The sequence below is a fragment of the Sinohyriopsis cumingii genome, chromosome 3, assembly GCF_028554795.1.
Source record: "Sinohyriopsis cumingii isolate HCF-2022 chromosome 3, ASM2855479v2, whole genome shotgun sequence".
In the NCBI taxonomy this organism is placed as follows: Eukaryota; Metazoa; Mollusca; class Bivalvia; order Unionida; family Unionidae; genus Sinohyriopsis; species Sinohyriopsis cumingii.
Genome location: NC_142963.1, coordinates 97,101,669 through 97,117,414, shown reverse-complemented (window position 1 = coordinate 97,117,414; position 15,746 = coordinate 97,101,669). Strand labels below are relative to the sequence as shown.

Below are 15,746 nucleotides of genomic sequence, written 5' to 3'. Positions count from 1 at the left end.
GAAACAAGCATATGACTCGTGACTCAGTCATTTATACAGCCCGTATGATTCACAATCACGTATGACTCATAAATACTTGTAAAAACGTGCAAATTAAAACATTTCGACCTTTGTCAAACCACACAGTTCTCCTGAATTATTGGTTGGCCCGTACTTGTATTGGCCACATACACCCTTCGTGGATCCACCATGCGCAAAAGTTTACAAGTCAGTAGTTCCGTCCTTGTATGCCTTCATGGTCACACCAGCTTCTATCAACATACAGACATACTGACGGCTAGACCAACAGCCTGATATACCCGCACACACATACGTACAAACAGCTACAATAAAAACCAAACTGGTCATAATAGCAGGAATTAAAATCTAAAGATACATATTACTAAATTAAACTGTTAATAGCAACTTGTAACAATTCAAAAGTTCACAAAGTTTCAAATCGGCGTAGTGGTAAAGGTAACATTTCACGCTACAACATGAAAAACTGAATATGCTTCACATATCAAATGAAATAAAAATGTAACACGTACCCCTTTGGCTGTAGAACAAAAATGGAGAACGTAAACTCCTTGACAAGATCCAAAAGACCAGTGTGTCAGGTAGAGAAGGAACTTGTCTTAAATCTACAGGAGAATGAGTATTAGAAAGGTAAAATACGCGTGCATACCGTGCTTTTTGTGTCTCTCGCCGCAGGCGATCTACGACTCGATACATGCTAGGTCAGTCGCTTACCTAGAAAAACAATTATCCACCCTGGGTAATGTTGTACGCATGTACGACGAAAATGATCAACTCATTCTAAGGCGAAACCAAGTTATTTATTGCCTTATTCTGTGACCAGAAGCTAACTGTATAAAACATGACACGATCATGCACAGCACGCCATAAAATCAAAAGTGGATGTTTATCCACGTTAGGTTTCTTCCATTCAGTGAGCTTTACCTGGAATTGCTGCTAAAGCCGCGCCGATTGCTCTCAAGTATATGAAGCTGAGACGACCAGAACGGCCTCTGGCGCGGACACTGCAGTAGCAATGAAAATTGCTAGCAATATTATGGCTCCAGCACCGTCTGCAATACTGACGACACCGGCGACTGTGTCACCTCAGAAACAACAAGCTATTGAAAACACTGCGGAAAAATTTTGATTTTATTTGACCTAGAAGGAAAAGTGGCACACAGACAGGTGTCCAACGTTTACGTACCAAACGCTTCAGTTAGGTTGGCAACATGATGGCAGCATACGGCTTTAAAATATTATGGTGAGTTTTAATCACAGTGTGATAATTGTCTGTGAGATTTTTAAAGGGACATATACTCGTGCCTAATCTCATGCGAAAAATTGTTATGTCATTCATTACAAAAATCTCAGGCAGTGTCTATGCTTAGGAGTCGAGCTGGTGAGAATTCACCACGTGTATAAATTTACCCAGCAAAATGGCAAGAGACTTCCATCAACTTTAACACCTCCAAAAGAGCTTCGGCCATAACTGATTTCGAAAAGGAATTTTTCAAACTCATCAACAGGTCGGTATTTGGCAAAACCAAAGAAAACACTCGTAAACGAGTCAATGTCGAACTCGTCAACCATGTCGAACGTAGAAATAAAGTGATTAGCGATCCCACCTTTGGTTCACAGAACGAAAACATAGATGGTAATGTGCAAGCCCATCTACTGTGGGTTTACAGTTCTGGAGCTGCCTAAACTACATATGTACGGTTTCCATAATGGATACGTAAAAGCGCGCTACCGATCCAGGGCCAAGTTGTTGTTAACCGACACTGACAGTTTACGTTACGAAATCAACACCGAGACAAGTGTACAAGGACGTGTTTGAAGATAAACGCTTAATTAATTTTCAGAATATTCCACATCCAGTCCGTTTTACGACGATTCTAACAAAAAGGTTATCAGAAAGTCCACGGACGAAATGAATTCGTTGGCCATAGTGGAATCATGTTTTCGGTCCAATTAGCTGAAATCAAGAAAAACGTCGTATAACAAAACTCTCACGCACGATCATTATCTGGAAGCGCTTGGAGAAATCAAACTGTTCTCAGAAATGTACACCATCCGATCGAATTGTCATAAGTTATTTACATAATCAGCAAAGTAGGGTTAACGTGTTACGTACAAAAATGGTAGTGGAGGAGTTAAAACCGCTCTTTTTCAGATCGTTACATCTTACCAAAAAGTGGTAGTGAACTAGATAGCGACTAAAAAACCCACGAGGAATTGTCGAAAAACACCTTATTTGAGATACGTTAGAATGATCCTGTCTCACTGTTTTCGGGACCGCTCCGGTGGCCTAGTGGTTAGAGCGTCCGCCTAGGATGCGGGAGGTCGTGGGATCGATCCCCGGTCGAGTCATACCAAAGACTTACAAAAATGGTATTAACAGTTGCCTCGCTTGGCGCTCTGCATTAAGAGGTTAGTATTAGGACTGGTCGGCCTGTTGTCAGGATAATGTGACTGGGTGGGACATCATGCTACATGTCTGCGGCATGATGCCCCAGTGCTAGACATCACTATAAACTGCCACATTGCAGACATCGTAGCGATATGACTGAAAAATTGTTAAAGCTAGTTAAAAATCCAAATCACACACACACACACACTGTTTTTGGAGCCGCTTTTTCATATACTACTACCTCTACTTTGTACGAGAGCCACTGACATTATAGGTACGAATAACGAACCCGCATATATTATTGTTGCGTAGGCTTTACTGCTAATAATTAAAATATACCCGAACAGTTTGTACACAATGAAAGAAAAATTTAAGAAAATGTATATAACTGCTAGGAAATTCCAGGTGACTTAATTTGAATATATCTGCGTAATTTATCTGCAGCAAATTTGTTTTGGGCTTTACGGTTTTTTTAAGCTGTAGTCATTGACTACACCTTTTGTAACGTATTATCTGTATTTGAAACTATTGCTGAATGAAATGTGTGCACCAGATAAATTTCAGTTCAGCTAAGGTATGGAAGGGTACGTTTGAATAACAAAACTTGTAGGATCAATAGAGCTTTAGTGGCACGTGACATATAGCACATCGTCTTGCAGACGTTTCTAAACGATAGCAGCAGTCGTTCTGCGGTCAAAATTACGAGCGGAACATTATGTAAACAGGTAAATATTTGAACATTTTTTTAAAACACAAGTAACCTGAATTATCACTAGTCATAAATATGATAATACGTTTAGGAAATATTCAGTGGCGTCACTAGGGTTGGTGTCACCCAGTGCGGTAACACATGGCGTAACCCTCATGGACCTCCTTCCTACACAAAAATTAAAAAATTGTATGATCAGTCATGTGCGGTAACTCATGGTGTCACCCCCATGGACCTCCTTCCTGTACAAAATTTTAAAAACTTATGTCGACAATCACCCCCTCTGATGGTGTCAACCGGTACGGAACCGTCGTACCCCCTCCCCCCAGTGACTAGTGACGCCACTGGAAATATTGTATAAGACAGCATAAATACCATAAGGTTTGTAAGTTATCTTTATAAACGTTATAAGATATCTCCTAAAATGTGTAGCATATCTTATAAATTTAAAAAGTGTGTTTTGATATATTTGATATATCTTAAACAGTTAATTTATATATATCTCATATTTTTTTAAAGATATAAATTTAAGATTTTTCAAAGTTACATTAAGTATCGTATATTACTTGATAAGGTACTTTATATATATATATATATATATATATATATATATATATATATATATATATATATATATATATATATATATATATATATATATATATATATATATATATATGCGTCTGTGCTTGCGACTGCTCCGGTGGCCTAGTGGTTAAAGCGTCCGCCTCGGATGCGGGAGGTCGTGGGTTCGATCCCCGGCCGAGTCATTCCAAAGACTTACAAAAATGGTACTTACAGTTGCCTCGCTTGGCGCTCAGCATTGAGAGGTTAGTGTTAGGACTGGTCGGCCTGTAGTCGGGATAACGTGACTGGGTGCGACAGCATGCTACATGTCTGCAGCATGATGCCCCAGTGCTAGACATCACTATAAACTGCCACACTGAAGACATCATAGCGATATGACTGAAAAATTGTTAAAGCTACGTGAAAGAGTCCAAGTCACACACACACGCCTGTGCTTCGTTATTAGATATCATCTCAGATGAATTAGTGTACATCCCAATTTCACATTCAATAAATTTTAAATGCATTTACTTATTTGGATATATCCCGGTTGAAAACCCATATCTAAAAATGTTATATCCTCCATTGGATCTTTCTGATAATTTGCCAGTTATTTGTGTTGATCAGAAATCTTCTTAATTATGAATAGATATCTTCGATTAAAATATATTCCGGATTAAAACGTAAGCAAACAGCACGTCAGACGAATATAAAGAGTATACTGCTTGCGTCTCCAAACCACGTATACCAGGAAAATTTTCATATTTTGATTTTTTATCAAATTAATCATGCTCAAGGTCAACATGAGTATATATATATAAGAAAGAGTTGCCATATTTTTTGTTTATCTTTTTAATTTGATCAGAGACCATGCTTGCAATAATGCTGGGAAGAGAGTCCCAGGTCCAAAATCTTTTAAACGTTAAAAAAAACCCAGCAACATTCTAATCGGTACTCATAATTCAAGAATTGAACACTAAATACACATTGCCATTGGCAATATAAACTGTAAGATCAAGTGCACATTTTAATTGGTAATACAAACTATAACAATAATTAGAGGTGCGCGGTATTACCGGTATATCGACCGCTCCGGTGGCCTAGTGGTTAGAGCGTCCGCCTCGGATGCGGGATGTCGTGGGTTCGATCCCCGGCCGAGTCATACCAGAGATTTAAAAAATGGTACTAACAGCTGCCTCGCTTGGCGTTCAGCATTAAGAGGTTAGTGTTAGGACTGGTCGGCCTGGTGTCAGGATAATGTGACTGGGTGGGACATCATGCTACATGTCTGCGGCATGATGCCCCAGTGCTAGACAACACTATAAACTGCCACATTGCAGACATCGTAGCGATATGACTGAAAAATTGTTAAAGCTACGTTAAAAATAAAAATCACATCACATCACATCACGTATTACCGGTATATCGGTTTACCGCAGTATTTTTTCCAGAAGTATGTACCACGGTACTTTTCACTGTACCGGTACGTCGGTAATTTCCGTCAGTAAGGAATGTATGGAAATTTCCGAGGAATCTTGTTACAACTTAAATGATATTAACATCGTGTTTTCATTATTCATTACAAGTAGTTCAACAAATTTACTTTCTTTTTACAAAATGGTTGTATTGGTCAAAAAGTAATTTTGAATATTAGAAGTATTATTTTACTACATACCTGTTTATTCTTACATGCTGTTCCGGCGTGAAATACATAAGTTCAATCTGTGATTCCGTATCGCAGACCTAAAATTTCCGTATCTCACACACAGCCTGGAACTACTTTTAAAACTTAAAAAATTAAATGATCGTCGACTTATAAAACACCCGAAATGATTTATTGCGATACATTTTAAATTATTCAAAACTACCAATAAATGTATGTAATTTTAAGAAAACAGTCATTTTTGGTGGGGATAATCGGAGAGTAGCGTAAGAAGCGACTAGCAGTTTATGTGCATTTTACGGTATCTCGGCAGAGAAAATAAGGTTACTTGATGTGGACAACACTATTTTGGATAAAATGTTTGATTGTGTGTGTGAGTGTGTGACTGGAATTTTTCGCGCAGCTTTAACAGTTTTTCGGTCATATCACTATAATGTCTGCAGTGTGGCAGTTTTACAATGATGTCTAGCACTTGGGCATCATGCCGCCCGCAGAAAAGTAGCATCATGTTCCACCCAGTCACATTATCCTCACATCAGGCCGACCAATCTCCTAACACTAACCTCTTAATGCTGAGCGCCAAGCGAGGCAGCTGCTAGTACCATTGTTATAAGTCTTTCATACGAGTCGACCGGGGATGGAACCCGCGACCTCCCGCATCCTAACCACTAAGGACACTGAAGTTGTCGACAGGATGTTTGACTATGAGTTCTCAGTTGAAACTGGTATGCACAGTGACATCAAACGAGAGAGAGAGAGAGAGAGAGAGAGAGAGAGAGAGAGATTTAAAATCCATACAAAGTAAGAAAGGCTCAAGGAATCATGCCAATATTCAAGGCATGGTTAGAATTATTGCCCCGCGTTGGAGAAAATGTTACCCTGTGTATAATTCCTAAGAGACAAGTCCACAATGAAAATCATCAAAAATACAAAACTCAGCAAAAATCAATTTCAGCTTCAGTGTCTCTAAAATACGGTCAGCGGAATTATATTTGTAAGGGGTAAGTTTAAGCTGAAGGACTTTCAATTTGTCTATTAAAATTACCGAGTAATCGAATTTGCTTTGTAAATCTGAGGATAAAAATGACAAACATTAGTAGGCCCCTATTACTACTAACATTCGCAGCATAAAGCTAGACATATCACAGAGAACAGCAGCTGGTTTGACTGTGACGCAGATTTAGAAGATTTCTATCTTGATACAATATTGTTGTTGAGACTTCATTGTATGTCTGCTTACATTTTAAATTCTTGCTACTATTCAAGTAGAAAATACAGAGATAAAAACAGAACAATACTTTTTATAATTTTCTTCCAAAAAATATCCAGATGATTCTTAAAAATCTAGTTCTCATGTTAGAAAGAGACCGAATCTTCGTTTAGTTATGAGTATATGCTTAAATTATGACTTTTAGTTCAATGCATCAATGATTTCTTGTACTGAAAGCATACAAAATAGAGAATTTGAAAGTACTGTTAATCAATGAGCTCTCTTTATAAAATAGAATGTATCTAATTACTGTTTTTCTGTGAAATTTGCCCTGAAATTCGCTTCGAAGTAGAGCGTGTTTATTCAATAAGTATAGTGTATAAAGAAAGGGTCATTTACTGTTTCAAAACCAATGTTCTATTAGGGAAACGTAAGGGGAAATAGACTTGCCTATGCTTGCAGTTTAAATCCAGTCATATATCCCATACAACATTCTTGAAACATTCAAAGTTAAAGAGTAAATCAGCATCTCAGCAATGCAGAAAGACCTTTGACACTAATACACAGTATATCTTCAGGCCTGACCTTGGTTACTTACGTCACATTGTGATTTTACAGAGTTTGTACAATATCTAACATAAAACGCTAAATGCCTAACTCATATTTTTAAAAGTATACATTGTAAAACTTGAAAAGAATGTCGTGACTAGAAAGGGGATATGCAATAAAATACAAAAAACACATAAGTGTTTTGCTTCGAGTCGGGTAAAGAAATCGTTTGATACGGCTTAGTAACGTACGTGTCGCCCTGAAGCCTCGACATATTCCTAAGCTACATCAAAAACTCGTTCTTTCCTCCCACTCGGAACAATACCCATATTTAGTTTTGTCTTTTAATCACATGTTTGACACATGTCACATATGCCAAGGCCAAATGAAATGTTGTGAAATATATTCGAGCCAAAGTCAACTTTCGAAAAAATTTCGGATTTAAAAAAACGACGTCATGTTTTAGTTACTAGCGTATGTGTATATCATAAGTATATGTATTCCTTTTTCAGGCTGCGAATTAGCCTACGATTTTTGAAAGCGCATTTGTTTCTTGTCTGAACATTTATGTAATTTTCTCATGTCCACTAAATACGTTCTCGTTTGTTGCGTGTGTTTTATGTTTACTGCTTTCTCCCTGTTATACCAACAATGTAGCTAGTAAGTTGATGGCTTCATTATCAATACTTTCGAGTTTTATCAATAAGCTCTTGAATGTCAGCACGATGTCCATAGCAGTATCATCTATAGTGGAAACTTAATCCTCCCACTTTAGTTGCAGCTTTTAAATTTCAACTTACACAACAGTTAGCAGACACATAACAAAATCATCTACTCTAAGGTGGTAGCCATTTAATTTTCGGGGTGAGGGTGGGGTGGGACCGAGGGTTGTTTTTATTCTTTAGCTGAGATATTTTATTTTCTTATCTCAAGATAATTAATATCTTTCCAGATAATATTATATATACAAAATAATGTTATTTTGCTATAAATCAGAGGAAACTATTTTTCCAACAGACCTAAATTAAACAGAATACTGTCAAACCCCTTCCCCAGAACACTGAATTATTGATCCCTAATATAACCGCGGTATACCGTGGTTCGTTCGTGGTACGTTTAGAAATTCTGTACGTACGATATACCGCGGTGCAGACTTTTTCACGGTATTGAGCTCTTACAATAAATACATATTGTAATTCACAAGACAAATTGTAGCAATAAATACATATTGTAATTGGCTGCGATTTTGTTTTCAAGGCAGCAGCAGGGAAGCCGAACAACCTCTAACTGACTCACTCGTTATTCGCAGACATAAGCCTTCCTGGAAATCGCAAAAAAGGGATTGCAAACTGAGTGCCAAGTATGAGGCTTCACCCTCTCTGCTGCTATTAATTAAAAATTGTATCAAGACCGAGTCGATATCGTGACCGCGGATCATGCAAATTTATTGTTATAAATCCATGCGCGGTTGACTGAGTCTGACTAAATAAATTTCTAAACTTAATTATGTCCATATCTCCGCTGCACCAAGTCTGATGAATATTTCTCAGCGTATGTGTATCAACTCCGTTAAACACAGCAAGAATATTACAGTTATCCCTGATCACTTTTGGTATTTGTGTATACCGCTGGGTTACATAAATTACATCTGTGTTTTTATATCTTCCTCGAGAAAATATCCGAGCAGGATTTGCCTGTTTGTCCAACATCACATCATCGTACACAACTAAATTGTTAATGGATCCATCAATATCTTCTACAGACGGTGCTTCACTAATATCAGTGATAAACTCGATAACACCATCACCGTTTTCATTTAATAACTTTGCTTTTTCATTAAAGTCTTTAAGTAAATCGTAGCATCTCTGATCATCAACCGACGGAGCTACCAAATACAACTTGTTCCAGGTCATCCACTTCATTATTAAATTAAGTAACAGTTGCGTCTTACCAGATCCAAATGGACCTATGATAATCATTCTGATAGAATTTGGTAGCGCAGCATGATGTTTAACCGGTTCTCGTTTTCTTACTGCCGAAAAGTCAGTGACCTCCATGTTATAGAAATATAATAAATAATATGGATTTATATTGTGTGAAATGCAGGGCGCGTATCCCCACAAGTACACTGACACCTATTACAAAAAAAAAATAACAGGTCAGCAGTTACAGGTAAGTGTGAACGATGCGGTACAAAGAAATTGAAGTTTATTCCCGCTGACAAGTCGGTTTTTAAAAAAAAGCGAGAACGTGATATTGCCGCCCAGTTCACTAAATTACTCGAACAACTGCGTTGAAACCCGTTAATGTAATCACAAGCGCGCGTATATCAATATAACGACGTGATTTTTCAGCGCAGCCAGTATTAGGTAATGTGACTGTAAGATATTTATATGAACCTGGTGAACTTGAAGGTGGTACAAAAAAAGCAACTGATCCTGTCTGGAGTATTACAACACACAACATTTCCAGCGTGATAAGATCCACGGCTAGGCCTGCAATCTACAGATTAGATTCAACTGCTCCTCAACGTGGATTTACACTTGAACAATTACAAGTAATTCCCGAAGACACGCAATTACCACCGCGATCACTTAACTTGCGCCGTTACGTCGATTACACTATAGACAGGTCAACATCATATTTTCACGTGTATGACCACGACTACTATCTTTTCTATCTACGGTAAATTGTCTTGGATTATTACTCTAGTACTGCCACAACATTACACAATTACAGCTCGCACAGTGATTATTCTGCTGCTGCTTCAGTGTCATGATAAATTCGGCATCGATATCAAAATCTCGATTATTTTATCACTTTGTTTATAACTGGCTAATTTTTTTCTATTGTGCTATCGTCGGTTACATCATTAATAATTTCTGTAGCGTCTATAACAATTCTTCACAGCTGAGATAATCGTCTGACTCGAGACACTGCCAAATAAACTAAGTTTGACCATTCGACACGATCATCTACAATCCAAACTTGAGTATCAGAGATAGTTAACCCCTGAGATGAGTGAATTGTCATTGCGTATCCTAGCGTTCACGGAGATTTGTCCGTATTCAGCGCATCCTCAACAACACTGACATCAACTGCGACAATATCATTTAATACTAGATTTCGCTTTTCAGTTTGTCCTGGTATATAAACTTCAATATTCTGTCTTCGTGTATCAGCTGGTCTATAACACAACGGTACAGGCAGCGCTGGAAACTTTTTCTTATGTAACTGAAATAACCGCTGTTGAAGTATATCACGAACTATCTTTCTACTTGCCACTATCAAATCATTTGGTCTCCACGTTTGCAGAAATTCGTTCATTAAAGTTTCTGAGATTATTTTACGCATTATTTCACACTGAATTTTATTCGGTTGTAGTCTGATTAATTTCTTGAACTCGTTTAATTCTGCATCAAGAGAAATGTGATCATCAGTTATCTCCGAGTAATAATCTACATAATTCTTTAGCCAATCATGTGGAGATGGTCCAACAAACGGTGGTGGTTGACCGTTATTGCCGCACATTATCACAGCTGTATTTTTCAATAACAGCCAATCGAGGAATATTTTTAATATATCTTTAGATACTGTGCATATCTCATCCCAAATAATAATTTTTGGAATATATTTCGCTCCCATTCGGTCAGGAGTCCATGTATGTCCGTTGTATTTGAAAAAGCTCTGATAAGTACATGATTGTACTCCTCGTTGTTTCATTTCTCTGGCAAGTCTGTGTGTTGGTGTTAGCACAATCATGTCATCGCAATTCTGTCGAAATAATTCGATCACCCGAGTCGTCTTACCAGAACCTCCTGGGCCGTTTAGATAGACCGTCTGGATACTGGATCATACAGGGATGCTACACTCGACATTTGTCGAGGCGATTGATTGCTGCGATAAATACCTTTAATCGTAACATCTGCGGATTCAGTATAATTACAGAACATTTCTTGTTTTATTCTCCACGAACCCCATGATACATCAGTGTTTGTAAAACTGGTTACCAATGATGTTTACTTTTTATCGATATAAAATGAATCCGTGGCAACTCTGACTGCAGTGTCAGGGAATCTATTTATCATCAATAATAAATTTATAGACACGTAAGCGAGCATCGAAGATCTTAAATGAGCATACTGAGGCGATTCGCCATTCATATAACCAACAATAGTACCCAACCGTGTTGCGTCAGATAGGTAAGCGTTTTCTCGACTTACAAATATATTTCTCGCTGTTGTATCAGCGATTACGAAGTCATATTCAGCATCATCTAAAATTAAGTCAGGGGTTCTTCTGTCAAGACCGAATCTAAAAGTTTTCCAGGGCTGGATTGTAGATAATCTCTCAAACTCTTCCATATTATATTTCAGGCAAGTATTTAAATAAAAATTATTATATATACGATGACTCAAATAAGAAATCAGTGTAAGTGGTTAAGGGTGGGATCTTCAACTCCTTATAATAAATCCTGCGTAAAGGAATTCTGCGGTCAACATTTGCAAAGTGTGCGACGGGGTAGTCTTGGTCCACAGCCTTGTTTACGGTGTGGTGTTGGAGTTAGAGGAAAAACACAGCTGTGTGCATGCTGTGACTGTAAACGGTATAGAGAGTTAAAACGATATTACGATAAAAATAACAAACCTGTCATTGATAAGGTTATAAGATCCCCTGAAGACTATATAGCTAGATCTGAAGATAGGTTATAATTTAGACAAATAATATTATGTATAAATGCAGCAAAAAAAATTTATCAGACTTCCAACCATTAAAAATATGAAGCATCTCTTGATGGTGTAGTAAGACACTGTCAGCGAAAGAAACCAGTCGGTGTAGTTGATAATGCAGGTTATCTTAGATTCACCGATGGGAAAAAGAAGTATCACAATCACGGGTTTATTTTCGAGGTTTTTACGGAAAAATCAAAGATGGTCTTGTGATCGATCATTTTGACGGACAAAAACTTAATAATTCTTTACAAAGTCTTCAAGCTATCATACAAAGTGAGAATTATGCACGGGGGGACTGGTAAATGCAAAAAGATTCCTAAGGTGGTTCAATCTTTAAATATAGAAACCGGCGAAGAACTAATATTTAAGTCAATGACCGCAGTTGCCAAGTATGTCGGTATTAACCCCGCGGGGTACGACGTGTTGCAGAAAATATAACCAAATCGGCCTTTTCTTACGAGTACGAAAATTGGATCTCATTCTTTTATGTTCAGACAATGAACGGAGATAACTCTACTGAGGATATGTAACGCGGTTAACAGAGTTATCCTCGTTTCCTGTTCTGATTAACCGAATTCTAGTTTAACTATCGTTGTTCTGTACTACGCATCACATTGCTACCTTTAATAACTTATACCTTGTGTGTAGCCGAGTGTTTTCTTAATTGTATACACATTACAGTTTTTCACAGACTCAAAAGTAAATTATCATTCTTTCCTCGCGTTTAGTCTTTTCAGAATACCTGTAAGCAATAAAAAAATATTTGTGATAACGGTTCGATGACACACGGAAGTAAAATATCTCCGATTACTCCTCGTAGATTTTTATCAAGGACTGTCAACACGGATAGGTGTAATTGATTATTGGGATAAATAATAATAAGAAATTCACAGACGATATATATGTTTTACTGAATCCGTCTGGTTTTCTGGTTCATCTGTATTTTTCCTGTGATTATAATTAAGAACAAATTACGAATATAAATCACACCTGTCTTTGAATTTCTAGGTATCAGTCCAGCTTATATACCATAGGGTCCGTATTCTTTATTGGGGTTTTCGAAACTCAACAGATAAACACATCTTCCCGCCATGTCAACACGTGGCGGGCGCCTTTTGCGCTCCCAGGGGTTGATTTTGGGTGTGTGTGCAAAATCTGTTGAGCGTAGAAAATAACCCCATATCTGTCTGTACCGTCCTATATGTATTGTGCCGTCCTATATGTATTGTGTCGTCTTTACTATAAATAACTGTAAATACATGTACCCTGCCGTCCTTACCGTAAATACTGTAAATGTATTGTGCCGTCCTCCTCCATAGAATTAAGCTAATTCAGATTTATGTGCTGTGCTGTCCTTAATTAAGGTTTACTGTATCCTTGTGGACTTGCTAAGATGCGATGGCACCCTAGGAGTTTACGTTGGTTTTGTGCTGTCCTCCTTAGAATTAAGTTAATTAAGATTAATGTATGTGCTGTCCTTAATTAAGGTTTACTGTATCCTTGTAAACTAGCTAAGATGCAGTGGCACACTAGGAGTTTACAGATGTAAATAGTGTAAATACTATGTGTTGTGCCGTCCTTGGGAAACACGCCCTCTTGAATCTACTAGACTGTTGTTTGACTGGTTAGAGGCTCACATAGGGGGTGTGTAATCCTTATGTGTTGTGACGTCATCGAGAACACGCCCTCTTGAGTCTGCTAGACTGTTATTTGACAGGTTAGAGGCTCACATAGGGGGTTGTGTTTCGTATGCCCCTGAACCTGTAGGATGTCATTTAGGCACCCTAAAGGCTCATATGAGTTTGTGTCCTTAGTGTACATTCCTCTGAACTTGCTAGGATGTTATATGACACCCTAGGAGTTCATACAGGATTGTAAAATATTTTTCTTTTAAATATATATATACTGTATAATGAATTATGAAAATATCAATGATGTTATTTCTGCTATTAAAAAAATTAGAGCGCGATGGCATAGATATATCTGATGAACTAAATCCTGAAAAATTATTTCTGATTTTGAGACACTGCAAGAAAAAAAAATAAGATGGAGGATATACTTTACCATCTGAATATCGATTCGTAAAAAAGATTCAGACAGCAATGTGTCAATTGCTAGCTACAATAAAAGAAGTGAAGTAAAGGAATCTCTCTCTCTCTCTCGTGCAGTCAAAAAAATTAGATCAGAATTATCTCGTGAATATGAAGCAAAGAAGATAATTAATATTTGTGTCAGACAACTAAGAAAAATTATTTCAGGTAATAAAAATAAAAGTTAGATTCCTTGAAAAAATGAAAGTGAAAGTAATATGTCAGTCCACCTCGTTGATACAAGGACAAGGACGGAGAATTATTTTTTGTGCTGTTACTGACCAATTTTCACTATTAAAAAAATGATATTTTTTTCTGATTTTTTTGTGAAATCCGATGATTTGCACGATTTTGACCACCTTATTACCTATCAGAATTAACAAATCTGTCGATTTACACGATTTTGACTACCTTATTACTCACCAAAATTACAAAACCGGTCTGAAAATAAATCTGAGCGACAGTTGCAGAAAGACCTCGTCAGTGACGTGCTGTTCCCTTGATAACACTGGACAACAAATTTTTACAAAAGTCATGTTACTGAAATAAAATTAGTCAATTCTTATCAATTTTTATGTGCTGAACACGAATATGACAGTCAAATTGCAAAATTGGCTCTAGTTTTTTTGTAATCTGCAAGAAATTAATGTTTACATAACGAAATGCATTCCAATAGTAAAAGGTCAACTGTAATAGCCTACCTATAAAAAATCAAGTCATTGACTACATCTTAGATTTCTTCGCCTGTCTCTTGTACAGCTGTTCGGGAGCATCTCTGAGGAGTGTCCAGCAGTAGTCAGCCAGCATTGTAGTGGACCATTTTCCCTGGTATCTTTGTTCCATTGTTGCGATATCTTGATGAAAACGTTCGCCGTGTTCATCACTAACAATACCACAGTTGCTAGGAAAGAAATCCAAATGGGAATGAAGGAAGTGAATCTTTAGAGACATATTGCAGCCAAGTTTCTTATACTTCATCAACATGTCTTCTACTAGTTCCTTATAGTTTTCTGCCCTAACATTTCCGAGGAAGTTTGTAGAAACTAGGCGAAAAGCATTCCATGCTTGTTTCGCGTCACCTTCCAGCAAGTTGTTGAACCGGTCATCTTTGAAAAGCTGTCGAATCTGAGGACCCACAAAAACTCCCACTTTAATCTTTGCTTCGCTGAGTCGAGGGAATTTTTCATGCAGGTATCGGAATGCTGGCAAAGTCCGGTCAATGGCTTTCACGAAGTTCTTCATCAAACCTAGTTTGATGTGAAAGGGTGGTAGCAAGATTTTCTGAGCCTCAACCAGAGCTGGGTGTTGGATATTCTTCTCTCCAATGGCTACATTCTGCCTGTGAGTCCATTCCTTCCTCATGTAGTGCATTTCCCTTGCTCGGCTATCCCACTCGCATAAGAAACACATGTATTTTGTATATCCTTGCTGCAGTCCCATTAAAAGGGCAACTACCTTCAAATCACCACAGAGGTGCCAGCTGTACTTGTTATACTCAATGGAATTCAGTAGCTGCCTTAAGTTATCGTATGTCTCTTTCATGTGGACAGCATACGCTACTGGAATAGATGGAAGAATGTTTCCATTGTGCAAAAGCACAGCCTTGAGACTCAGTTTCGAAGAGTCCACAAATAGTCTCCATTCTTGTGGGTCATGAGTGATTTTTAAAGCATTCATGAGGCCCTCAATATCGGAACAGAATATCAGATTACTTTCCTTTCTGAAGAAAGGCTCCAATTGCTGGTGGCGCTTTCGATATGCAGTAATTGTGACATCTTCTTCTAGAAGATTCCATTGTTGGAGTCTTGATCCTAG

General features: G+C 37.7%; 1 protein-coding gene across 1 annotated transcript in view; it reads left to right on the top strand.

Moving 5' to 3' along the window:
• Window positions 1-2,998: 2,998 nt before the first annotated feature.
• LOC149803346 (prestin-like) overlaps window positions 2,999-15,746 on the top strand; it is a 64,213-nt gene continuing 51,465 nt past the window's right edge. Inside the window, exon 1 of the mRNA XM_089951366.1 lies at window positions 2,999-3,135. The gene's annotated coding sequence lies outside the window, so the exon portion shown is untranslated. The remainder of the gene's footprint in view (window positions 3,136-15,746) is intronic.